General features: G+C 38.8%; 1 pseudogene; it reads left to right on the top strand.

Annotated features, from left to right (window-relative positions):
• The first annotated feature begins 2,879 nt into the window (after nucleotides 1-2,879).
• LOC122455638 lies at nucleotides 2,880-27,225 on the top strand (annotated as a pseudogene).
• The last annotated feature ends 87 nt before the right edge of the window (nucleotides 27,226-27,312 follow it).

Below are 27,312 nucleotides of genomic sequence, written 5' to 3'. Positions count from 1 at the left end.
TGGAGAGGGCAAAAAGAAAGACCCACTTGAAAACATAATGAAAAAAAATCAAACAGAGGAGAGGTAGAGTACAAGAAGAAGTAAAGTAAGATTAAAAATAGAGCAAAAGTTAAGGGGAAAAAAAACAGTACAGTGCACATTGTACCATATACGGGACACTCACTGGCCCCAAACTAGCTTCTGGGGAGAATGTTTATTTTATACTAAGAAGCATACTCCTTAGGTTGGAAAGTCTGTGCAAAGAAGGTTTGCGAATTCAAAGTAGATTGCTAGCTCAAAAATATTGTTTGAAAGTTTCACACAACATTTTACACCTGCCCCTATTCAACATTAGGTACAACAGAACAGTTAGAGAGCCTGACACACTGTAAATAAAATCCCAAAGCTAAGGTAAAGCATCCAGAATGGAACAAGTCATGAAAAAATAGGAAAATGGTCTCCCAGTGATGATTTTTACCTACATGAACAAAGGTGCATTTGTTACGTTTAATAGCATGGCAATAGCCTCTGAAAGTAACAGATTTAAGTAATGAAGTAAAGTAATTGTGTTAACGGATATGTGCATCTTTCTGTTTTGAAGGGGAGCAGGGAAGCTGTGTTTGTGCTGTTTTTCACCTGCTCCTTCAATTTTCATTGTCAACCATCTGGCTTAAAACTGAATAGCTAGCTGAGCTTCTTTGGTCAATTAAATTTCTGAACAAATAAAGATTTATATCAGATACCAATTATTCAGCTCTGCTGTGGTTTGGTAAAAAGTAAAGTTTCTGTTGACCATGATACCCATCCTCCACCTTCTCCAAACAAATCCTCTAGCATTTTGGTAAGATTTACAGAATAGTACCATACAGCTTTCAAGGAAGAAAACATTTAAAATGTATGTGATGAAAAAATAGTAATGCCTCCCACAAAAGCATTGCACTGAACTTGCCAGATTCTCCAGCAAATCTTTTCTATAAACGGATGACTCTTTTACAATCAATAACAAAGCATGTTTCCCAAATAAATACCAAGATTGCAATTCAATCTTCTGCTGCCATTATTTGTGCAAGATGTGCTCCAAGATTTATGATAGTAGCAAAGATGCTAGATTGAAATATATCCTTATAGTTAAGACACTGTCCACACTGTTATATTGAAATCTGCTAGCCTTCACCACCTTAGGAAATGGCTGTGCCTAGCAAGAACATAGGTAGTCTTGAATATAGATACAAGAAGACTTATTAGAATTTGGAACTGTCTGCTGAAACCACAAGTGGAAGCAGAAAAATATTCATGGGTTTAAGCCAAGGCTGGATTATCTGCACAAAGTGAACCTGCATACAGAGACAGAGACAATGACTGAAATACATCTATTTGCTGCAGTTCCAGGAAAGGTATATGTATTTATTTTCAGAGTTTCTGGGCAACTGTCCAGCACCCAAGACCTTAGATACAATGAAATAAAGCTTTTAAACACATTTTGTCTTGAAAAAATGATCAAAACAAAATTAATTTAGGACAATGCAGAAAACGTTCAAGTGATAGCTTTTTCTCCAGCACTCAACTGCAAAATTCCAAATGATCTGTTCTGCAGAGCAGTTAAGCAAAATATCTGTATTTATTTTCTCCCCTGGGTACTTGGCAACATCCTCTGCTGATATCAATGCATCTCAACCATAAGTCAGTGGAGACATGCCAGTTTACAGCAGCTAAAGATCTGGCCCAATATCTTTCAGAGAGGGCACTTGTGGTTCTTGTGCATGTTAATTATGTCTTTCCAATCATCTTGTCAGCTTTGATTATTGAATTCTCCTTCCCACTTCTGTTCCAAGTGATCTAGGTTATGCTGAAACCCAGAATTTTTCAACCATTCTTTTGAACTGTCAACTCAATTATTCTGAACTTATCTTAAGTATTATTTGATAGGTTCATAGTGTCACTTGGACATAACTGGGTTTTTTTTTGTTTGGTTGATTGTTTTTTTGAGAGGATACTGGAACAAAGGGGAGATTTTCAAAACACACACAAGGCAGTTAGGTGCCTGACACACTGTAAATAAAATCACAGCTCCACACAAGCTATTGAAAGTCAGTGGAAGTTGGGTGCTGAACTCCCAGTTGATCCTTCCAAAATATTATTTACCAATTGGCAAATATGGGTCACAATTGTGTATTTATTTTAAATCCATGTTAAAAGGGACAGTTTTTCACATAAAATAATTTTAATAATTATAATTATTTAACCAGGTGAACTTATTGTTTAAACAGGTTTTTTTTTTTTTTGGAAACACAAAAATTGAGCCAAGTTTTCTGATTGGTCAAGTGAATTCAAAATCTTTTTTGGCATGAACACAGAGTTAGGGATAGCCATACAAAATTTCATGGGTATCAAAATGGATCACTTCATCACTGTAATGTTTTGGGGCAGCATGTCTGCAAAAAGGTTTGTTATCCCACAGAATTGGATACTGATTTTCTTTTATGATACAAATCAAGAATTCCACACATCTCTTGTTTTTAAAAAACAATAATTATCCATTACTTTGTACACACAATAATATTATCTTGAGTTTAAGAATGTGCAAATAGGTTGACAAGTTGCCCAAGATTCTTCTTAGAACCACCACGTACAGAGGCAGAAAAGACAGAAGTGTTTAATAAATATTTCTGTTCTGTATTTGGAAAGAAATAGGATGATATGGTCATATTAATTGAAGATGTTTGTAACTAAGTCCATTAATAATGAAGGGAGGATGTTCAACAGCACTTACTAGGGATAAACATTTTTAAATCAACAGGCCTGGATAATTTATGCCCAGGAGTCCTGGAATTTCTCTCAGACAACTCTTTAAGAATAGAAGAATGATAATACTGAGCCAATATTCAAAGAGGGTAAGAGGGATGACCAAGGTAAATATAGGCCTGTTAGCCTGGTATCCATCCAAGACAAAATAATGGACAAGCTGACACAGAACTCAATTAATAAATAATTGAAGGATGGGAATATATTTAATGCCAGTCAATATGTTTTATGGAAAATGTGCCAGACAAACAAACCTGATTTCATTCTTAGAGATGAAATATTGTTGATAAAGGTAACTACATAGATGTACTATAAAAGATATTACCTTACCCTCCTAGTCTCTCTAGATGTACTATACTTAGACTTTAAGGCATTTGACTTAATATGGCATGATCTTCTGATTAAAAAATTAGCACTATACAATACAAATAAAACTCACATTAATGAATTAAGAACCAGCTAACTGGCAGATCATAAAAAGCAGCTTTTAATGGGAAATCATCATTGCATGGGGGTGTTTCTAGTGGGGTTTTAGAGAGATTGGTAATATACCCAACAGTACAAAACTTGTGATTCAATGATCTAGAGGTAAATCTAATATCATTAGTGAGAAAATTTGCAGATGACACAAAGATTGGTGGAGTGATAAATGACTGTAATACAGAGTGGTCTGGATGATTTAGTAAAATGGGACCATTCATACAAAATGTGTTTCAATTCAGTCAAATGCAATGTTATATATCTAGGAAAAAGGAATTCAGGCCATACCTACAGATGTGGATTGTGTCCTGGAAATCAATGACTCCGAAAGGGATTTAGGGGTCATAATTGACAAGCAACTCAACATGGGCTCCCAGTGTGATAATGGAGCAAGGAGGGCTAATGCAATCCTTCAAATGTAAGAATAAGTAAGTAGTGAGTAGGAGTAGTGAGGTCCTTTTACTTGTGTATACCTCATTGGTGGGACTGACACTTGAATATTGTGCATATTTCTGGTGGTCACATTTTTAAAGGAAGGTGAAAAATGGAGAAGGTGCAGAAAAGAGACAAAAATTATTTGAGGGCTGGAGAAAATGCCTTACAAGAAGAAACTTAAATCTGTTTCGCTCATGAAAAAGAAGATTTAGGGTTCACTTGATTACATTGTATAAGAACCTTCACGGGAAGAGATACTGGCTACTAAAGAGTTCTTTAGACTAGCAAAGAAAAGCATAACAAGAACCAAAGGTGGAAAGCTAAAGCCAGATAAATTCAAATTAAATATCAGGCACAAATTTTTAACACAGAGGATGATTAACCATTGGAACAAACTATCAAGGAAAGTAGTGGATTATTCATTTTTTGAAGTCTGAAAATCAAGGCTGGAAGCGTAGCTGAAGATATACTTTAATCAGACATCAGTTATTAGGCTCAATCTGGAGGTAACTGGGGGAAACTTAATGTCCTCTAATACATAGGTGCTCACAGTAGATTATCAAATGGTACATTCTGGCCATTTTTGTCCTTATGAATACATGTGTATTGTACAGAGCAGGCAGCCAGCAGCAACAGTGTGAGGACCCAGTCAAATGAACAAAGTCAACTGGATATGGATTGTCAGATTACTGCTCTTCTGGAAGTGACAAATCAGCATCTAATGTGCAAGGTAGCCACTGAAGGACAGTGGAACATGACAAATACGTACACTCTCAACTTCATCAAGAAAAATTAAGAATTTTTGTTTTATTTTCTCGTTAAAGTTATCCAGGATTTCAGGAAATAGTGAAGACTTACTTTAGATTATATCACAAAGTATCCGTAGAAGAACATGAAGATGACTGTCAACCACATTCATCTCCTTTTTGGGGAGGCTATTGCTTAGCTGCTCTCTCTTCAGCAGAATTACTATTCTTTTCCAAAAGTAAACTGAGCCTACTGAGCACAGACAGTTGCTACACCTGAACTCTTTACCTTAAAGGAGTAGATTTATACTATATTCAGGAAGCTGGTCCAATAAAATATTTTGCCTCACTCACCTTGCCTCCCTAGATTTATCCTGGACTCCATTCCTAACACACAGGGCAGTCCTGAGTAGTAAGTCCTGTACTGCTGCAACAGACGCATGTCACCAGTCTATTTGCTTATAGGAAGGGACTTTTGAAAAATGCAATACAGAGCACATCAGCAGTGGATAACTCATGAGCTGAAAGTAACCAGTCAGTCTCTAAGGTGCCACAAGTACTCCTTTTCTTTTTGCGAATACAGACTAACAGGGCTGCTACTCTGAAACCAGTCAGTCAACCAGTCAATAAATGTCACATGATACCACAGAGTTTCTCAGTACCTTATGCTGAATTATGTCAATTTATTTCTGCTCCAAAGGTTGTGATCAAAATTTCTGTAGTGTACCTAGCAAGTATGTCACGAACCCAGTTTCCAATCCAAAATATAATATATCCTCCCAAAATTCTCAGTGATTCCAATCTGATAGAAACAACATAAAAGTTGATTAAACTGAGAGCTGAAGTGAATACAAAGCATAAACAATAGGGTCTGGCTCATTCAGCATCCATTAAATAACTTAAGGTCTGCTTTGTAGTCCATGAATACAACTAACCAATCATTTGCATATGCAGCAACATACAAAAATGTTCTGTTCTGTCATGATTCACCAATCACAAATTGATATTTGTACCATTGGCACCAGCTTGACTACCCCTTCTACTGATGAAAGTCAACAATGGTTCGTGGTATACTGATTACACATGGTGACTTAGACATCAGTACAACTCCCCTGGCTGCTTTCTGGCCTATGAAGATATTATATTAAGGATTTTAATATTACTGAGGTATGAAAGATATTGGTACTTCTTACATACATAAGTACTGAATGACATTGTTCAACCAAGGATTTTCCACAGTATACAAATGATATCTGATTTTATATCTTCTTCTGTTATGCAAAACAAATTCAGTGATGTAAATAAAACAAGTAAAACTACATATTTGAATAGGCTATGTAGATGCAGAGAAAGACGATTTTAAATTAGACCAGGCTAGAGGAATGAACTATTGCTGTTTTTTATCCTTATGGTTCACATGTGCAGATCCTAATTAGATAACACACCAAAATTAATTTCTAGGTCTCTCAAGCAATAATCTTTTACATCAAAATCACCACATAGCTTAATAAGCTACATTTGCTGTTCAAGGAGTCCACAACATTAGATTAGCAGAAGTGTTGAAAATTAGAGAACCACATCTCATTACACCAGTGTAAATTTGAAAGAGACAAGGTCGGTGAAATAATACCTTTTATTGATAGCTCAAAATCTTGTACTTTCCACCAACAGAAGTTGGTTCAATAAAAAGATATAATCTCATCCATCTTCTGCCTCATATACCCTGCACCAACATGATTACAACAAAACTATACATTTGAAGTAATTCAGGTTACTTCAGCAGAACTGTCCCAGATTTAAACCATTTTCACAAAGATCTGGACTTAGCTGCAAGACAGAGGTGTGCTGATAGATCTAGAAGATTTCAAATCACATGCCTCTACTGGCTCCAGGTATTATTCACCTTCACAAACAGACACTCAAATTCAACAAATTTGTAAATTTCATCGTATGACCCCAAAACAATATTTGTAACTCAGTCTTCTGAAGAATTAAAAAAAATGCCCTCCCCAATCTGGGGGCGGGGGTTTGTTTGTTTGTTTTTTGTTTTGGTCATTTATCGCTTTTACACATAGCAGAGCCAAAACACTTCTTTGTAGACATCAAACCTTGTTATATTGCAGCTGAAGGGCACAAATGATGAAATTCAATTATCACATGATGAAATATATAAACTGTAAGTAAACATGTCCCTTGATTGGCTGATAAGATCACATGACCAACATGTTATCTTGCACAAACAAATGGAATTTAGTTTGAAGCCTTATCACTAAAATGTATTGGTGGAAACTCAAGCAATGTCTTCTGATGAAACAATCAGAACCAGACCTTTTGCTTTATCTTTTTGAGAACACATAATTCAAGTAATCCATAATACATCAGCAGTATAGTATGTCTTGTACTTATAGCAGAGTATTTCTTCTGCATAATTAATATAGGTATCAAAATATTATCAAGGGGAATATTCCTGGGATTAACTTTAGGCATAAAGATGCGGTGGGTGGGAGGGAAATCTTGCTCAGTCATTGGTCAGTTGAAACAAAGCCTGCAGAAAACAAATGGCTATGAGGTTTAACTGAAGCAGTTTCGTATGAGAGAATTGCCAACAAAAGAAATAACTAATACATTTACAGATGGGCTTAGGGACTGTGAGGGGGTTCACCCATTGCATGAGCACTTCCTTATAGCCAGGCCTGGTGTAGCAGCTGTCTCCCGCTATGTTGCCACCCTGCCAATGGTTACTCTGCTCTGTCGCTCTGGTGGTCTCTCTTCCTGCAACTTGCCCTCCTGGCCAGGTCACACTTTAGTCCATGCCTTTTGGGATAACACAGAGTCCAATCTATAGTCCAATGACCTTACAGCCGGTCCTTCCATCTGTCTCGGGGCTCCATGGGCCTTATACTCCTTATCTCAGGGGGTTTCACCCCAACTTCCTTGGTGGCTTGTAGGGGAACCCATTCCCTCCTTCAGCTCTAGGATCCAGCCCAAGGCCCCTGTAACTGACAGCTAGCTCCTCCTGACTCCTTACTGCCTCCCTGGATTGCTTCCTACCTCTTCTGTCCCTCAGAAAGCGATAACCCCTTAACGCTAAACTCTTCCCAGCTTTATAATCACTATCCAGTCCCACCTCAGCTGGACTTCATTATCAATTAAGCCTGGTTTCCTCTGTCACTTGCAGGTGTTTCCAGGTATGTTAATTGGCCTCTCAGGGCCACATTAATCCCTTCAGCAACTGTGTGGGGTACACAACCTATCATAGGGACTTTGGGGGGGTTATATCAAAACATTTAAATATACTGCCCAACTTCTGAAAATTTGCCAATATCATCCAAGCCATTCTTCCCAATTTACCTTATTTTCCATGGTTTCACCCCAAAAATATTTGAATACATAATTTTTAAAAATTATTGTAATCACCAATAAGGCAACATAAATTTAATATTAATACACAAATTTATAGATCCACTTCTACTAAGGTCCAACATACTGGATAGGAAATAATATTATGGTGCATCAGTTTCAAAATGAATTGATCTTGCCAAAGTATCTGGAACTAAACCACATTTTAATTACGTTATAGATCCACAAAAATAAGGTGTAAAAGCCAAATTGCAAATTAGCACAGTAGTTTCAATGCAGAAACTTAGAGTTTAGATATTGCTTACTGCTATGGAAATTTTTCTTCAGTGCATGACTATTCCTCATTACATCTTTTGTTCAACTTATTCTGTACAAAAAAAATAAAGTAATTGAATTACTAAAAAGCAGTTTAATAGTCTCTTAATAACAAATATAGAGTCTGAGAAAGCCTCAGATATGCTGGATATATAACCCACAGATAAGCTTTACCTTTTTAGCAGAATAAATTGATGATTTTAATATGTCATTTTTTTCAGTTTCAATTTTCATGCTTTCAAATACAGTCTGTCAATTTATTTTAGAAGTATTACTTTGGAAGACTTGTTTATATAAATAAATTAGTAAATTTAGAGGTCAAAAGCCAGGTTTACTGAAAGATTGTTAAACCACATGTAAGGAAACATAGTACTTACATTTTTGTATGGAAAAAGCGAGCAGATCGAGGGACGTGATCGTTCCCCTCTATTCGACACTGGTGAGGCCTCATCTGGAGTACTGTGTCCAGTTTTGGGCCCCACACTACAAGAAGGATGTGGATAAATTGGAAAGAGTACAGCGAAGGGCAACAAAAATGATTAGGGGTCTAGAGCACATGACTTATGAGGAGAGGCTGAGGGAGCTGGGATTGTTTAGTCTGCAGAAGAGAAGAATGAGGGGGGATTTGATAGCTGCTTTCAACTACCTGAAAGGGGGTTTCAAAGAGGATGGCTCTAGACTGTTCTCAATGGTAGCAGATGACAGAACGAGGAGTAATGGTCTCAAGTTGCAATGGGGGAGGTTTAGATTGGATATTAGGAAAAACTTTTTCACTAAGAGGGTGGTGAAACACTGGAATGCGTTACCTAGGGAGGTGGTAGAATCTCCTTCCTTAGAGGTTTTTAAGGTCAGGCTTGACAAAGCCCTGGCTAGGATGATTTAACTGGGACTTGGTCCTGCTTTGAGCAGGGGGTTGGACTAGATGACCTTCTGGGGTCCCTTCCAACCCTGATATTCTATGATTCTATGATTCTATGAAAAGACAATGATTTACCCATCATTAATCTATTTTACATGCATAAACAAATGCTTCCTGGAGAAGCATGATAGAAAAGTTTCATCTGGATGAGAGTAGGCCAAATGAGTAGATTGGGGCAAAAATTTTCAACTACAAATATTTTTAGACAAAAATGCAGATTTGGTTACACTAAAACTTTTGCATATTTGTCTCAACTTGTTTCAATAAAAACTAAAATAAATGCTGTAAATTGAAACTTTTTGTTTCAACATTTTCAAAATGAAACATGTTTCAATTCAAAACAATTTCAATTCCAAATTTCCTTGAATTTTATTTATTTTTTTAAATGTGAAAAAAAATGCTCAAAATCAAAATGAAATGTTTCCTTTCATGTCAAATGAGATGTTTTGTTTGACCCCAAACAATTTTTTCGTTCCATTTTTTTGGAATTGCCAGTGACCTGAAAAATATGTTATTTGCCAAGCTCTATAGATAACTTATACAGATCATCCCAAAAGGGAGCAAAGAAAACCTTTAAAACTCACCAGCATGTAATGTGTACTTGCCATGAAAATTTTGGAGTGTTGTAATTTTTGTTTTGTTTTGTTTTGTTTTAACTGGAACTAGTTCTTGTATCAGTCTATGAACCTAAGTACCATAGCAGGGTTTACAGGGAGCTGCACAATGTCTAAAAAGTAATCTATTAACATTTTCTATACCAGTGGCTTTCAACCCGTGGTCAGCAGACCCCAGGGAGTCCACAAAAGGTGACTAAGAAAATAAAGTTTCAGATCCCAGAAAAGACATTCCATTTTTCTGATCAAAAGTATGTAAATACCTCACCTCATATTTGACAATATGGTATTGTCGTTACCATAGAAACCCACAGTTTAGTGCCCTTTCTCATACTGCGTCAAATCCTATGCCAAGAATGTGCAAAATTTATAGTTGAATTCTATTCAGTCAGTTTTCAGCCTAAGACTTCTATAGTAGGAGTCCGTAGACCAGAGGTTGAATTTCCAAACAGGTCCACACCTCCATTTGATATTTTTTAGGAGTTTGCAAATGAAAAACAAGCTGAAAACCACTGTTTTATAGTTAGCAATTTAAGATCTAGTATTTCCAATCCTTTCAGAGCTAGAATGGAGAGCTAGTGGAATCTCCAATCATCAGTGGGACAAAGCTCCCATTTCTAGCATTACAGGACTTAAATCATTAGATTTAAGATGCGACATTTAAAACTAACACTGGTCCAACTTGACTGCCCTGGGTATCGGGAAAGAGTAAATGGTGGGGAGGGGGAAAATTACACATTTGGATGGTTGAGGGAAGGCAATCCTTTTCTTCTTTTTTTTTTTTTTGATGGCTATTTAAAGCTTCTGAGGTAGTAGGAATATTAGCACAAGTCCTGGGGAAAACAGATAAGTTGACAGAGAGGACTGTTAATGAAGATATATACATATGCTACATGCATTTCTTTATATTATAAATAAAAAGGTTAAGAAAGGAATGCATAATAGTTAAGTACTATATTTTATAGGTAGCTGCTCTCCTATCTAAAACCATCTTTACCACTAGAAAATACTCTTTATAGAAAAAATACCTTCTTGACATTTCTTGGGCATACATAGTTGTGACTAGGCAAAGTAGCATAGCAAATGTCATCACTTTTACACAAAAAGTAGGTAAGAAAACTGGAGTTTGAACTCTGCAGAGAGTAGGGAACTTTGCTCATGGAAAATGTGTTGACAATGAGAAAGAATGACAGAATGCTAAAATCAGCAAGGCTTGCTTCAGGCTTTGATAGATTAGTGACGCTCCAGAAGAGTGCTCATTTATTCAGCTCTACCTGTCTTAATGTTTGATTTGAATCAGAGCTATGCCATCCAGATATTGTTCAGGCAGACACTACATATTGTCCTGACTAAACAAAGAAAGAATTGTGTTAATAACAGCAATTAAGGGATGTGAATGTCTTTTGCCTTTGTTATCTTCCAAGTCAGTAATAATGCAGATAGAAGATAAATACAAGTGCTTAGCTATTTGAAGACAAATTAGATATAAATAGTTTCAATTAGGGGTTTATAGATATATAACTATATGAGTTGTGTTTATTTCCAGAAAATGAACTTATGAATGAGACAATTCTTCAGTCTAAAACCAGTGAGATTAGCACCCTACTGAATTGCTGAGAAAATTATACACATGGTCGATAAACAGTTAGCTATTAGGGCAAAGATAGAGCAAGTATTTTAGGACTCACTGTACCATGTACTTTTGCAGCTGTTTCTCTTTTCTTAACATACCATTTGAAAAAAAAAGATTTATTTTCTCCCCACAAAGTACACTTTAAAGAAGATATTAATACCAAAGTATTTTTAACCAACATACCCGGTTTCATATGCTGATAATATAGAATCATAGAATGGTAGGGCTGGAAGGGACCTTGAGAGGCCAAGTCCAACCCCCTGTGCTGAGACAGGATCAAGTATACCTAGACCATCGGTGATAGGTATCTAGCCAACACTTTTCTTAAAAATCTCCAATGATGGGGATTCCACAATCTCTCTTGGAAGCTCATTCCAGAACTTAACTATCTTTATAGTTAGAAAGTTTTTCCTAATATCTAACCTAAATCTCCCTTGCTGCAGATTGAGCCCATTACTTCATGTTCTACCTTCACTGAACATGAAAAACAGTAGATCACCATCCTCTTTATAACAGCCTTTAACATAATTGAAGACTGTTGTTAGTCTTCTTTTACGCAAGACGTAACATGCTCGTTATTTGAACCTTTTCTCATAGTAAGCCAAGTATTCTCAACATTTTATCATTTTTGTTGCTCTTCTATGGACTCTAATTTATTATAATCTAATTTACTAAAGTATGTTCCAAACCTAGAACGAGGAACAACTTTTCTGCTGATTTTTTTGTTTTTGTTTTTTGTTGTTGCTGTTGCCTAAAACAATACAGATTTGGGTTGTGAATTCATGTCAATGTCAGTAAATTGTTTCAGTCAAAATGAAAAAAGAAAAGAATTGTAAATGTCAAAACTAATCATCACAACATTATCAAAATGAAACATTTCAGTTTTCTAGGCTATATATCTAAGGGGATAGGATAGGAAGTGATGGGTAGTGCATTCCTTATATTCAGTAGTCCAGTGGTGGGAGGCTAGATGTGGGAGACCAAGGGTCATAAATACCTTCCCCATTCTGGAGCAGGTACTTTAATCCAGGTCAACTGTTCCTGGTGAATATCTTAATCACTGGGCTATTGGCTATTCTGGTGTGGATCTCTAGCTTCTCTCCTGTTGAAGCTACTCCACTTCTTATAAAATACTTGAATAGTCATGGGCCAGAAAGAGAGAAAATTTCTGTAGCCCAGTGATTTGATGTAAGATTTTCTTGGCTTTTCTCTGTAACTATACTATGGGAAGCCTAGCTCAGCGAGGTGTACAGAATGTACTGATGAGATACATTGTACCATCAGTTTTGTTTTTTACCACCATTTACTCAGAGGGATTGTTTTATTTTGTTGATTTTTTTTTAATAATCTTCTTTTTAAGAATACATTTTTAAGTTGTGGTGGATAATTACATACACACATCTTATAAGAGACGAGACTCTCTCAACCTCTAGAGAGATGCCAATGAATAAAACATTCTGGAGCCTAATTCACCACTCCTGTTCTGAGTCTCACGGTCATGGACAGAGGTGTTAGGAGGGTCAGGTAATCAGGCTCTGATATCATGCTGGGCAAAGCAATGAGCACAATTTTGGTGCCTCACCTCGTGAAGAATAGAATTCCACACATTCAAACATCTATCGGAGAAAGACCTTAGTAGATACCATGTAGTCTGAAGTCCTCTCAGTGTTCGAAGTGGAAATCTGGTCTAGAAATCCTTTCACCATGGACATGGAGGAAATGAGGACGCATCCACCCCAGCAATGGATTTTAGATTGGAGAAGTCCTTCCACTGTTTGCTTTGTATTTGGGGGAGGTATTATTATTATTTATACCATGAATTAGCTAACACCCCGCCCCCCAAATCCCATTCTTACACTTGTCCTAGCTGCAGCTTTGCCTGGTTGAGAGACCAGGACCAGTGTCAACATTAATGCCTGTTGTGTGGCCCTCATGAGGTTAAGAGAGATGCGGAAAAGATAATGAAGTATTGCTTATTCTAGTATCCCAGGCATTGATCTGGATTTAATTGTAGCCAGTGGAGGTGGCAATTTCATCTGGATCCCTCTCTATAGCCCAATGTTGTCAGGATATCTCTTAGGATTAGAATAAAGGAAGTCTGGGGTGCCAAGAGACAGTGGGGTTTGCACCCAAGATGATAAAGCTCGCTGCAACTTTTGTTGGCAGACAGCTACTGCTTCCGCTAATTTTTCCTACAAGATTTTTATTTTTAAGAAACCCAAAAAGCAGTGAGGGTGGAATAATCCATCCTCTCATTATTTTGTCTACCAATAGGTCTAATTTCCAACACAATACTTTTGGTTCTTTGATTTCTAGTCTTCTACTCCTCTTACCAGTCATAATCTTAACACGGTCCTTGAGTGGTAGCAGTAAAACTTTTTTTCTGTTTAAATGAACTGAATTAAGTCTGTCTCCTTCTTACATCTTTTCTTAAACAATTTTATATAACAGGTCATTGAAAGTTCATAAATTGTCACACTCACTTTTTACAGCTGAACTTATAATTAGGGTAAATTTGTTGGCCCAATTATCATAACAGTCCCTTGAATCAAACGTAAACTAAAATGGGAGAAATGTTGTCTGCCCTTTTCCTAGCAAATCACTACAACTATCCCTAATGATAACTTTTTTCTGAAAGTCTTCCAGCTTTCTATAAGTTAATATACATGGTGCTATCAGTGGTATCTCTGAAAGAAAGGAAGCTCATTGCAAGCAGTCAGAAATCCCATGCTGAGAGCTTTATTAAGAAATGCTTATTAAAAACCAGAGTGACTGTTCATAATTGGGGAATCCTGATGCAGGGAGCCTGGCAATGAAACAATGATTTATATTAAACACAGATTATTTGTTGTATAATACCACTACTACAAGACCTTTTCCCTGAATAGCATACAGTCAAAATAGACAAAATATAAATGAAGAAGGGGTGTTGAAGGATCAGTAAAACCCATGGGTCTGAGCAATGAGAGTTAGCATGTTAAGATGGATCCATAATTTGATTTTTGTCATCAAATTCCTCAACACTTAGCTGACAGGGAAACTAGGGGCAATTGACCTTTTAGAAGAAATTTATTCTAAAGAGGAAAGGCTGGAGGCACAGCAGATTGTATGAAGGAAGTATACAAGTGGAAGGAAGCAAGGAGAAGAAAATGGGGAAGATAGTAAGGGGATTGTTAGCTGTGGACAAGAAGAGAAGAGCAGAAGAGTAGCTGAGAACTAGTTTATAAAAGGCCTTGAAGACAGGAGATCTAGATGTTATACAGAAGCCACAGGAAAGTCAGTGTAAGAGTTTTGGGGTGGGCTGTAAATGGTGAGAACACTGAGCATGAGAGATTCAGGTTGGAATTGATGTGGGACCCCAGAAAGCCAGAAAGGGTGTAGTTCCAGTACTCTATGGAAGAAATAAAGGTCTGATGTTTATCACAGGGAGAATGGGATCACACTGATTCTGGAGCTTTAGAAAGGAAAATTTCAATATGATTTATTATTGGTAGTGCTGTAGTCATGTTGATCCCAGGGTATGAGAGAGAGAAGATTGGTGAGGTAATATCTGTTATTGGACCAACCTTGTGTCCAACATTATTTAGTGACAGGATCGCTATATAAGTGTATATGCATGACTCATTTTGGGGAGAGGTGGAAGACTGGTGGAAAGAGGTAAGTAGATGATGACTGCATATTTGTGAGTATGCAGTACAGGAAAGGTACTGTAACTGTCCACTCTATTAGAAATATGAAGTGGGGCGTTAGGAGGTAAAAAGGGGAGTTAGTTTTCACAACTAAGTCTGAGTTGACTGCATGACATCCAGTATAGTGTGTCAGATCGGGAATCACACTGCAAGACAGAATGTAAGATGAGAGGTCAGGAATTAAAACAGGTCACAGGTGAAGAGATGTTTGTTTTAATCGTAATTTATACTGTTTATGAAATGTACTGTATTTGGGAGTCAGATGATATGATTAGGAGGACCCTAGGAACAATTTTAATGGATGAGGCGGGGCTGTCTGACCAAACTTGTTTGCAGGAAATAAGGCAGAAAACCAAGGACAATATCTGAGGGACATCATTAGAGTACAGGAAGGAGGACAAAGAAAAGGATCTTCCCTCCAAAAGGGTGTCTTGAGCCTGGTCAGAAGTAGAAGGAGATATCCAGGAAAGCACAGCCTCTGAACCACAGGCAGCTGAAAAACTGAGATTCGGGAAGCTAACAGCCACAGTGAAGTTTACCCCAGATTATAGACATGATCCAGATTCTAGAGAATGCTTCTAACAAATCTCTATGTACAAGGTCACTAGCTACGTTTAATTAAGTAGCACCTTCCGCATTTACATTGCAACCTGTTAATATTCATTATGGTTAAAAATACGAGCTTGTACATGGTTTCAAAAGTTAGTGTTTATGGAGAAATGATTAATTATAAAAGAAAACAATTTATGTTTGTTTCATTTGTTTTAACAATAATGGTGTTGTTAGCACTCAGCGCCTCTTATGATTGTGCCCTAAATGAACACCTTCTTATGTGATTGGTCTTAGAATCATCTGATTACGTTTTACAATTGTCCTATGAAAGATGCACTACTTCTTCAAGTGTTGTCCCTTGAATGGCTCTCCCAGGTGGTAACTGAGGCCAGGTCTACACTACAGTGGGGATCAATGCTCTGAGATCAAGCCACCGGCAGTCGATTTAGTGGGCCTAGTAAAGACCCACCAAATCAACTGCAGATCACGCTCCAGTCAACCTCTGTACTCTACCCACAACAAGAAGAACTCTCCCGTTGACCCCCCCCCCCCCATGGTGTAGTGTAGTCATAGCCTACTGAAATGAGAGAAATTAAGTTTCATTGCATGTGGAATGAACACAGTTACATTTACCATTCCCGCCCTCCGCCCCCCACTTTGTTTTCCTTTTCAAACCTCGGTATGGTTAAGCATTACAGTTGACTTGTGAACTAACAGAGAAAAATATCTGCATTCTCTACCTCCTTCACACATTTCGACAACATTCACAACCCCCATATATAAAATCACAGAGTCCCTCTGAGGAGGGTTTAATCTTTTGCCTGAATATACGCATGTGGAGTACTGTGCAGTTCCACTGAGACCAATATCTCCAGTGGAATTTTCATATAAACAGTTCGACATTGATGTGAATATATACATATTACGCCCTATTTTGCCATAAATATTCTGTGGCATAATTAAATTCCTCACTGCTTTCCCCTGGGAATTGTTTGAAACTGAAGACATTAAGCATTTGCATAGAGAACCTGATAAAGTTTTTTGCTATGAAGATGGAATGTTTTGAAAGATGACCTATGAACCAAGATTTTAAACATGATTTTTCTGTTATAGCTAAATGGGCATTTATCAAACACTTATTAAGATAGCTGTAGAACATGAAGGAAAATGATGAATCTCTCATGAAGAAGGATTGAGATTTTTTTCTCTTCTCTAACAAAGTAGCATTAATCATTTTCCATCTCCCCTGCTACACTCCTATTTCTTGTTCTATTGATGCTTTTGAAGTTGGACTTTTTGCTTAGTCATCCTATCTATCAAGTAAGATGAATTAAATCAATACTACCACAGGGAAAATGGAGCCCACTAATATTTACATTTATTTTCTTCCTTGCCTTTTCTTCCTGTTACTTTTACCAACAATATATTTACAATGAATTCAAATCACAATGCTCTCTAGTTACTGTGCTAACATTATTTTAACCATTATCTTTCATTACCAATTAGGATACTTAACCAGCCTGGACAAAAAAGAAAATAAAAAGGTAGCTATGAATAGAAATTTTAAGAGGGTTGAGCTTTAGGGCAACTCTTACTCATTCAACTAGTTCTTACTCCCTTGAGTTGTGCCATTGATTTGAATGCATGCAAGCAAGAACTACTTGCACGAGTAAGGTTTGATGGATGACATAAACAGGTTATATCAAGGTTTCAAAATTGAAATTCTTACTTTAATTTCAAGCTCTGTAATGAAATTTAACCCTTGTGGGTAAACTCGGCATGCAAAAACTGAAGGGTTGGGTTTAAAAAAAACTGTCTATGTTTAAGGAGACTTACCTAAAGACTAGTGCCAATGACTGCAATGAGGGTATGTATGAAAACAACAAAGTCTTGTGTGACAAAGTTGTAGCAGGATTAGGTCCAAATGTCCCGGATGGTTACTGCTGAGGGGACAAATGGAGATTGCTGAACAGAATAAATTAGCAAGGAAGAAGCAGCAGTTTACAGGCAGTAAATATGATCACCAAAAAAGAATCTGGGGCCAATGAAACCAAAATTTGCAATTCCACTGGCCAGGCTCCCACATACAGCAGTCTTTCTGAAATGTGACTTTCTCCGTCCATTGGAAGTATGTTGGTGCTGCCATGTCCTGAGCCCCTCTTCCAACAGGAAGATTTCTGCATTTTTGGTCAAGTGATTAACTGCTGCTACTTTACTAAACCCACCAGTAATGTATTCTAACACCAAGAGTCTGGAAAAGGAAGATGTTGCCAGGTGATTGTTCTCCTGCTTTACTGAGGGTATGTCTACATTGGGGACCCTACTATGCCATAACACCACCACCACCCCTTACCGCTGGCCATTGTCCACACTGAAAACCCTGAAGCAGATGCCTCAGATTTTCACCTGTAGTACCATGAGAAATTTTCACATCAAGTCATGGAAAGATTTTCTACCTCAAGTGCAAAATGTTGCTGGGATGACTTTGGAAATGGTTTCTAATCTCCCACAACGTTCACAAATATTGGGGGTTTCAGGGATATACATCAGGGATGGAAAGGGTTGTAGGTACGTTCTCTGTGGTAGGAAACTCTCTACGACTTTCCAACAAAGCAGATGTCATACACATAGGCATGAAAGGGCAGATTTCCTTGTTCAATATTGGCATTAAGAAACATGTTGAATTAAATGTAAAAGAATCCCACAGAATATGCTGGCAATCACACTGCCACTCTGGTGCAGCAAAACCCTACCATCACCTGAAAACCTGTGCAGCAGACCATGAAAAGAGGTCAGAAACAGCTCTGAATTTCTTTTAGTAACTGGGACATCAATCAACTTAAAAATCAACATAATGGCTGCGCTTTTGCCCCTCAGGAATCACTCATCAACATCTTACAAGCATTGAAGTGATCCTGATAACAGTGGGCTTCTAAAGGGGTATGAATTGTAGCAAGTACCAGATACGCCCCTGACCTTAAACAACTGTCACAAAGGCAGAGAAGAGATTTCCATTCAACTGTTAATTATGCTCAGTAGAGTACTTCAAAACCCAGTAGTTGTATAAAACAGGAGCCCATAAGCAAAACAGAAAACCGCTCTACGTTTTGGGATGTAGGGCTCTCCATACACATATTTATTGTAAACAGCAATAAAAAGACACAAAATGAAGAGCAATGCTACATAACTATGACTGCAGCTGATGCCATCTGCAGACCTGCCCCAAGACTTATTAACAGTACACAAAAGTTGATATGATGGGTTACTCACAGGTATCAATACTGAGAAGCATAAACAAATTGACTGATAAACACATCATACCACCTTCACACCAACCATCAACAGCAGAAACTCCAGCCCAAGTTGTAAAAACAGTGTAAGTTCTCCATAATGATTGTTTTGATGCTGGCAAAATGCAATCCAGGGTCTCAACATGTGCCTACTCCACTGCATAAATATTTGTCCCGCAACAAGGAACTGGACCACATCACCCATTAATTCAGGATTTCAACCCAGTTTTGCACAAAAGGGATAAAAGGGAGAGGCAACTTAATCAGGAAGTACCAGCAGCAAACGTGCAAAGGCAGGGAACAGTACCAATAAAACACCAAAAAGCAGTTTCTAGGGTGTCGCCCTGTGACTCAAAGAACCCTGGAATATACCCCCTGAAATGGTAGCCCTAATCTGGTATACCGAGAACAGCAGTGCAGATGCAGATAGATGCAGGTACACAGGGTTCTATGCACATACAGCATAACAGCTGTGGACTCTCAGTGCAGATTGGGTTGGCCCACACCAAGATGAACACAAGCTAGTACTCAGATAGGCGCACAAATATAGATATAGCCTAAAAGGAAGTGGTTTCAACTATCCATTATTAGGACAAAAGACCATTATCCTGTGACACTATTCTGACCTATGGGCTTTCTCCTTTAATTAAACTGCCAGTTTTTATTTCTGAAGTTTTTAATGTACTAAATTTTATGATATCATTAGATTTCTTTTTATATCCATAATTGCTGATAAATGTTAAACTTCTTTTAAACGTGAAAATAATATGTAATCATTTAATGCTGATAAAATCTGGCAGGCAAAATGTTAAGTAATTATTTTATTTGAAGTTTTTAGATAGATAACTTGAATCCAATTAAATTTTATATTACCTCTTGTAAACTGGAAATAAATGCAGTGATATAGTAAATCCATTGGGAGAGATATACATTATATAAACACAGTCCTGGAGGCGTAAAACTTCACCAGCCATTTGCAAAGGGTTCCTCCCCCACAAGGTGAATTCCCTTGAATAATTGAGCATCTGTAAAAATACAAAACCATCTACTCCTTTCCTGTACTACAGGAATAATTTTAAAGGGCCAGTACAGTATATGTTACATATATAGGCACACATAAAACTGAGCCATGATAAACTAAGTTGGAAAAACTAAGTTGGAAAAATAAGAACTGTGACTATTATCTGCAGTGCAAAGGACTCGAGGAGAAATGGGAATTTGGCCCAGTGAATTTAGTTTTATTCACTGTGCTTGGTTTCTTCTGGGAAATATGATCAAAACTGGATATGTTGGCCAGATATCTCCAAGGAGTTGCTAATGGGGACAATAGTAAGACATTCAAAAAATGGTGAATTATTTTGGAAAGTTGGCAATCCATGCTATAACTAAGCAGGTAAGAGGGGATATTAAGCATAGTGGACAATTAGTCCAACTCTTTTTTCCAACTAGGTTTACTCTCTTTCTGTATATGTCTACAATCTGATTGTTTATACTCAGAAAGACAGCAGCCTGCCCAAAGTGCTCCAGATGCCATTCTCAATGTCACAGCTCTGCCTCGGCCATTACTAAATGGAGCATGTTCTGGTGGCAAAGTTGCAAGGTTAGGGTATGCCTACCAAATTCCCTAAAAGAGTGATACAGTTCCTCATTTGGGGAGTTAATGCATTGCAACCCCACAATTTGTCCAAGGCTGACTGAGTCAAGCTACCAAGTGGAGAAATGCAAGGGACCATACACCATATTTTGTGAGAGCAGATGTTACCCCCAGACAGGGCCGTCCCTAGGCATATGCAGTATATGCACACACACAGTCTCTCTCACACACAGACTGGCTCTCACACCCACATACACAGGTCCCCAATACAGATTGTCACAAACGCACACACAGTCTCTTACTCCCCAACACATATTCAGTCACACAGCGCTACACACACACACACACACACAGATGTTTTCTCTCTTTCTCTCTCACGCACTGGCTCTCTCTGTCACACACACACATACACACACACCGTCACACACGCACACACACACACAAACACATACACACACACTTGCATTATTATTGTTGTTATTGGTACTTGTTGTTTGGTACTTCCTGTCAAAATGCCCGTGATGAGCCAGGAGCGGTGCGGGGTTGCAGGAGGGCCAGGGGCTCTGGCAAGATGCAGCCTGCATGTGACAGCGTGAAGCCTGCCTTGAGTCACTACCTCAACGGCTGCTGCTTACGAAGCTCGGTGTGTGTCAGCAATGGGAGGATGGTTCTGGGAGTCCGCGGGCTGGGGTGATGGCTGTGCCCCCTTGACACACGGGGGTCAGCAGCACCAGCTGGGGACCGCCTTCAGTTGAGCATAGGGGCACCAGTTTAATAATACTGCGTAGGGCCCCATAAATCCTAAGGACAGCACTGCCCCCAGAAGTAGATTCAATATCCCTTGCAGCTGGATGGGGGGCTCACCACTCTAACAATTTGTTTTGGGGGCCTGGAACTGCTGGGGCTGGCCCAGAAATGGCATTGTAGCTTTAAAAACAATTAGACCCACTGCATAAGTCAGCCACCCTCAGGTGCTTGGGCCGGCATTCAGAATGGGGCAGCAGTCCGTGTCCCGAAGCGGCAATTCGGTGGCAGCTCTGCCACTCTTTTGGGCATGGCGGTGGCAATTCGGCAGCGACTGCTTGGGGTGGCAAAATTGGTAGCGCCGCCCCTGCCTGCAGCATGATAGTGTTGATTAAGTGAGGCTGTTTGCCAAACACTGGATGAATAACCTTCTCCATATGCCAGCTAAAAGCAAAACTCCAAACAAATGTGATTTTATTGACTCTTTTTTCTGTGAATATAGCTTCCAGTCTGTAAGCTAAGATTTAAAACCCAGAAAAAAGCAATTTCATTACCAAATAATCCTGTGCACTCGCTACCTCCTCCTTATCACCAGCCCCAGGCAGGAAGGTTGCAAATTGGTACAGGAAACACTATATACATAATGAGAGTCATCATCTCACCTGCCTTGCACAGCCTACATACCTGTTTACTTGGCTGATCTGCAGACACAGGATGAGAAATGGAGTCAGTTTAATGTAGTTGAATTTTCCCTTTGCACAAAACTAGGACTCAGGATTACCCCAAGCGCAGTATTGGCTGGGCTTCATGTGGGTGTCTTCCATCCTTCTTACTCCATCATCCCATTTTCTAAGAAGATAAATGTTAGATTTTTACACTGAACTAAATGTATTTTATCTCAAAGTTCTTCCCTGTGTTATCCCCTATAATCTCACACCGGTATCTCAGGATAGATCACTCAACTATTGTTTAACCTTAGTGTCATATACTACACTTTTTTATTACTAAGAAAAAGTCATATCAGTATGTCTGCAAAACTAGATCTGGAAAGCCTGCTGCAAACTCCCTTTTCATTTTCATCTTTGTCCAATAGTCTCACTTGTGATTGCTTTTTCTCTGTGGGTGCTTATAAAGAAAGCCAGTCTAAGAGGTCATTATAGAAAATTTTGTCAGAGTTTCCACAGTACCTGACCAATCTGCTCTATAAATACATACTTAAATATTTTTGACACTATGGGATAACCATGTACGTGAGCATTTTTGTTAATGTTTTCACCATCCAGAGAAAGTGTTCTATTAAATTATTACATGAAGGATGATAAGTGGCTGATTAATTGCTTTAATTAGCTTTTGATGAGTATCTGAGACCCAGATACATAGCAAAATAAAGGTCATTGCATGACACAACAGTAAAAAAAAAGGAAATCTTAAAATTTAAATTGTGCTAATGAAAGTTTTCCTGTTTATGGCTGTTACCTCTAGCCATCTGGGACATGAATCAATTATTTAAAAATATTTATTGGGCTTCCTGGAATGGGCAGCATGGATCATCTGTCCTGGACCGGGCCCATTTCCAAGGCTGTCAAGATGCAATGTGCACATGCCATTCTACATCCTGATCCAAACTTGGACACCAACAAACTGCATCTGTCAACAGCTCTCATAGTCAGCATGCTTTTCATGTTATTCAGCCAATAGGTTGACTTTCAGACATTATGACACCACTACACACAAGCTCTGTAGCAAACTCCCTTATCCTGTGACACAGAACAATTGAGCTTCATGCAGCCTGCTGTTCCAGAGCTTGTCACACAGCAAGCTGATGTTAAAAACCTATCACTTTGACCAAAGGAATCAAGCAAGTGCCCCCTCCTCATCGTATTTTACCTGGCTCCCAGTGTGTCTTCCTGGCTGTCATTATGCTTTTCACTTCAACTGCATATATATCTGGGATAAGAGAGTCATAGTTGCTAAAAAAAAATCCTCAACTCTAAAACACAGTTAATGAAGACAACTTAAAGTGAAATATATTTTAAATTGTTTAACACATCCATAACTTTTCATATCTTTTGCACATGCAGTTGGGAGCAAGTGGTCCAATTGCTCAAACTATTTAATATACCATCTCTTACAGGAACAGCTTCAAGCAACACATTTCCATCAGTTTCTTTTAATTTAAATCAGAGTGCTTCATACTTCCATCTGATTGCAAGTGTAGAACTTAACTTTCTGCAAAAATGAAGCCTTGGGCCATAACAGCCATAGCACACCCCAGACTGAATTGAACAGGGATGGTCTCCCCATTCCCCACCCCTGGCAGGTACTAGGAAACATATATTGTCCACCTCTCCCCCAGTAAGGTTTGGGGAAGATAGGTTCCAGGGAAGAGCAAGGACCCAAGGAACAAACTCTTAAGCCAGTGGAAGCAGACACAGAAACAGCCTCAGCACATTCTGCAGTAGGGAACCTCAGACTCTGGTGTCATCATGCTGCTTTCCACAGTTTTTACTCTGGAAATTCTCTTCCCTGTGCTGACTGACCGTTGATTCCCAGACCTTCCCTCTGTCTCTTCACCTCAGCTTCACTCCACCTGCCCAGCATGCTCCCTTCCTTCCAGTAATCCCTCACTTAGCCCCTCTCCTTTTATTTGCCTTTCTGTTGAGCTAAGCCCCTTCTAAGTAACCCTGCCCAAAGATGTTGAAAATTTGGCAATCTAGCCATCGCTTTGCTTGAGTATCCTACTCCTTTCCCCCAACTTGGTTTCTACTGTCTATTTAGTTGTAAGCTCTTTGGGGCTGGGATTGCCTAACTATACCTGTACAGTACACAATGGAGTCCTCATCCTGGCTGGCCAATAGACACTACCATAGTAAAAGTAAAGAATTATAACAAAATTCTCATCAAGTCTCCACTGGATGTTATTGGGGTGTTTTTGTTTTGTTTTGTTCATTTGTTTTTTGTCTTGTTTTGTGGCAGCATTGAGTCAATTACTTGTGATTTTTTTCTTTCCACACCACTAGAGTCACCAAAAAGATACCTACAGCTTTCTGGTATCTGCAGTGTTGTTGTAGCTGAGACACAAGGTGAGGGAAGAAATATCTTTTATTGGACCAACTTCTGTTGATGAAAGTGAAAAGCTTTCATGCTACGCATAGCTCTTCAGGTCTGGGAAAGGAACTGAGTGTCATAACTAAATACAAGATGGAATAAATAGTTTAGCTTAAATAGTTAGCCCATTTTCTAACAGACCATTCAAGGTCATAACTCTGCTAGACACTAAAAATTGTGGTCTTAATAAAGACACTAGATTTATGGCTTATTAAAACAATCTGTAACCCACTAACCCCTCTTTTTATCCTATGATTCTAGTAGTGTTAATGGGCCACTTCACCTTGAACATATTTGCTAATTACTTATGCTAAACTATCTGTTCAATCTTGTATACAACTGTGACACTCTGAGTACCTTTCCCAGGCCTGAAGAAGAGCTCTATGTAACTCAAAAGCATGTCTCTCTCACCAACAGAAATTGGTCCAATAAATATATAACATTGGTTCTCAAACTGGGGGGGCGCACCCCTCTCAGGGGCCCATGAAGAAATTTCAGGTGGCGCAAGGCTGTAAATTTTCATATCGAAAAGAATTTTTTATTAGCATAAACATTTTTTATTTAATTAATTTATTTATGTAATAGACCAGAGGTGGGCAAACTACAGTCCGCGGGCCACATCCGGCCCACAGGACTGTCCTGCCCTGCCCTTGAGCCCCTGGCCCCTCCCTTGCTGTCTCCACTCCCCCACAGCCATGCTGCCGCACGGCCAGCACAGCTTGCACCCGCCCACCTCCCAGGCTTTCCAATAAGCCAGTTCTGCCACTCTGAGCAGCCTGGTAAGGGGGCGGGGAGTGGGGGGGAGGAGGTTGGATAAGGGCAGGAGGTCCCGGGGGGCAGTCAGGGGACATGGAGCAGTTGGATGGGCTGGAGGTTTTGGGGGGGAGTCATAAGACAGGGATCGGGGGGTTGAATAGGTGTGGGAGTCCCTGGGGGCCTGTCAGGGGGTGGGGCAGTCAGGAGACAGGGAGCAGGGGGTTGGATGGGTCAGAGGTTCTGACTGGGGCAGTCCGGGACAGGAAGTGGGAGAGGGCCGATAAGGAGTAGGGGGCAGGCTGTTTGGGGAGACACACAGCCTTCCCTACCCAGCCCTCCATACCATTTCACAACCCCGATGTGGCCCTCAGGCCAAAAAGTTTGCCCACCCCTATAACAGACCAACAGACAATAAATTATACATCTCTGTATACATAATAATAACTATTCATAAAATTGTCCAATTACAGGCCTATATTATTTAACTACAATTAAGTATTAACAATCTTCTCAGTTTTGATTATGAATGTAAGTAGACAAGAATAAAGATGTAATATAAAATACAATAATAATAAAAATACAACTATAAATAAAGGTATATAACTGTAATGTTTTCAAATTTCATACCACAAAATGAGAATATATATTATATATTTTGCCTTTCAATGTGCAGGAGTGCCATTTTGGTAGGTGGGGAGGCCAAAGAATGATGTAGAAAGCAATGGAACTTTTTAAAACTTCCTAGCTCGCTTGTGTTCAAGACTGTTCTATCATGAGAGTAGTTACCTCCACCACTCACCGCACAAGACTGGCTGTTTGCCAGACAGGTGGTGGGATATATAGAGAGCATCACGCATCCGTACATAACAGTAGTAGTAAATAAACATTCGCGATAACTCAAATTAGCTTGCGTCTGTTATTATTCACAAATCAGGAAAATTATTTTTATAGATTTTTTTATTAGTATATTATGGCCACGATTAAGAAAAGGAAGTACGATGAAGACTACATTAAGTATGGTTTCATCGTCATGGAAAAAAACGGGATCAATCATCCTCAATGTGTAGTATGCCATGCAGTTCTCAGCAATGATGCTTTGAGACCTCGTCATCTTGAGCAACACTTGACAAAGAACCACAGTGCTTTGAAAGACAAACCAAAAGAGTTTTTTCTGCTAAACTTCAAAATTTAAAACGCATGAAGCTAGACACGACTGGAGCTTTTAATCAAGCGTCAGCCAAAGTGGTAGAAGCGTCTTATGAACTGTCATTGCTAATCGCTAAAGCCAAGAAAGTGCACATAATAGGACAAACTCTTGTGAAGCCTTGCTTGTTGAAAGCAGCAGATATTGTTCTTGGTGTGGAAAGCAAGAAAAAATATCGGAAATTTCGCTTTGCAACAATTCTGTGAAACGTTCCATTGATGACATGGCGAAAGATCTGAAACTTCAAGTTGTGGAGGCAGTGAAAACGTCTCCTTTTTTTGTAATTCAGTGCGACGATACCACTGATGTAGCACAATGCTGTCAGTTGCTGGTCTACATTTGATTAATTAACGATGGAACTGTGAAAGAAGAACTGCTTTTTGCGAAGGAATTGACAACCACATCAAAGGTTTCTGATGTTATGAAAATGGTTTCTGACTTTTTTGAAGAAAATGGACTTTCATAGGAAAAACTGGTTGGTGTATGCACAGACAGTGCTCCAGCGGTGCTTGGCTCTCGCTTTGGATTCGTGACATTGGTGAAAGAAAAAAATCCAGCCGTAACCTGCGTTATACACAGATAAGTGTTGGCTGCTAAAACGCTTCCAGATGATCTACATGACTCGTTGAATTTGGCTATCAAAGTTGTCAATTTTTTGAAGAACAGCGCTTTAAATGAGGCTTTTTTGCAGCTCTTTGCATGGATTTGGGAATAGATCATAAAATTATTTTGTTTCACACGGAGGTACGACGGCTTTCCAAAGGTAACATGCTTTCGAGACTATTAGAACTGAAAGACGAAGTGGAAATTTTCCTCAAACAACAGAAAAAAGAAGAGTTATATTGTGCATTTATGGACCAAACATTTCAACTTTCACTGGCATACGTCATGGACATTTTTGAATCTTTGAACAATCGCAATTTGAAGCTGCAAGGAAACAATGCTGCAAACATTATAGAGCACCACAATGCCATCAAAGTGTTTACAGACCAAACCAAGCTTTGAAAACATCGAATGCAAGCTCAGACGCCTAACTTTTAGTCTTTTCCAACATTTTCATCACTCGCTGAAAATGAAGGGTTCCAAGAACTT

The sequence above is a fragment of the Dermochelys coriacea genome, chromosome 9 (genome assembly GCF_009764565.3).
Source record: "Dermochelys coriacea isolate rDerCor1 chromosome 9, rDerCor1.pri.v4, whole genome shotgun sequence".
Lineage (NCBI taxonomy): Eukaryota > Metazoa > Chordata > Testudines > Dermochelyidae > Dermochelys > Dermochelys coriacea.
This window is presented reverse-complemented; position numbering and strand designations above follow the sequence as displayed.